We start from the raw sequence: 1,337 nt of genomic DNA, 5'->3' as shown, positions 1-1,337 counted from the left end.
TCCCGCCTTCCCGCCCCCCGAGGGAGGCCGGGGTCGGGCCGGCGGAACGGGCAGAAAGTTTGGTTGTGGCGCCGCGGGCGGGAGGAGGGAGGCAGGGAGGGAGCGGGATCGCCACTCGCGGGGAAAGACCCGCTTTGTAGCGAGCTGTCCCCGCGCACCGGCCGGGCCGGGCCGGGCCGGGGGGAGAAAGACCCGCTCCGTGCTGATGTGACCCCGCTGGAGAAGCATCTCACTGACTAGTCCTAATGGGACTAGCTCTGTTAATCTAACCCTACTAGGACTAGTAGGAGATGAGGCTCGTTGCTGACTAGTCATGGTAGGACTAGTCCTACTAATGTAACCCTACTATGATTGGTAGGAGAAGGAATACTTTGCTTACTAGTTGTGGTAAGACTAGTCCTACTAATGTAACCCTACTATGATTGGTAGGAGAAGAAATACTTTGCTTACTAGTTTTGGTAAGACTAGTCCTACTAACCTAACCCTGCTGTGACTAGTAGGAGAAGAAGCATGTTGCGTACTAGTCGTAGTCGGACTAGTCCTACTAATCTAACCCTACCACGATTGGTGGGAGAAGAAGCACGTCGCCTACTAGTGGTAGTAGGACTAGTCCTAACGTAACCCTACTATGATTGGTAGGAGAAGAAACACTTCACTTACTAGTCATAGTAGGACTAGTCCTATTAATCTGACCCTACTGTGACTAGTAGGAGAAGCACGTTGCTTACTAGTCATAGTTGGATCCTATGACCCCAGCTGACTTCCTGCCCCTGGGGCAGGGGGCTGGACTCGGTGATCTTCCGAGGTCCCTTCCAGCCCTAATGTCTATGAAATGTAACCCTAGTATGATTGGTAGGAGAAGAAGCACTTCACTTACTAGCCACGGTAGGACTAGTGCTACTAATCTGACCCTACTGTGGCTAGTAGAAGAAGCACATCACTTACTAGTTGCGGTGGGACTAGCACTGGGCCGCTGTATTGGCCAAAGAAACCATGTGTCCGTATCGTACCAGGTGGGCTAGGTGTTTCTCTGTTCCTTGCCTATCCCGTGATTAGAAACCTCCAAATGAAAATCGCAGCCTTGTATTGACCAGTTTGGTGGAGGGTGTTTTGTTTGGTTTTTTTTTTTTAAACTTTCTTTTATTTTATCCTTTCCTTTTGAAGCGGGTGGTGAGAAAAGAAATCTGGCTTATGGCAGGTCAGATTGCGCAGGTAACTTAATGTAATGACGTGATTTCTGGGACTCGGTGGTTGATTGTTACCTGAGTAATGTTGCACAATGTTTCATAAAAACAACTTCTGCACATCCTGAGGAAGTGCAGCTCAATTAGGTACCT

Source organism: Gavialis gangeticus, unplaced genomic scaffold (assembly GCF_001723915.1).
Source record: "Gavialis gangeticus isolate Ggan-Ray unplaced genomic scaffold, GavGan_comp1, whole genome shotgun sequence".
Taxonomy (NCBI): Eukaryota; Metazoa; Chordata; order Crocodylia; family Gavialidae; genus Gavialis; species Gavialis gangeticus.
Note: the sequence above shows the minus strand (reverse complement) of the source record.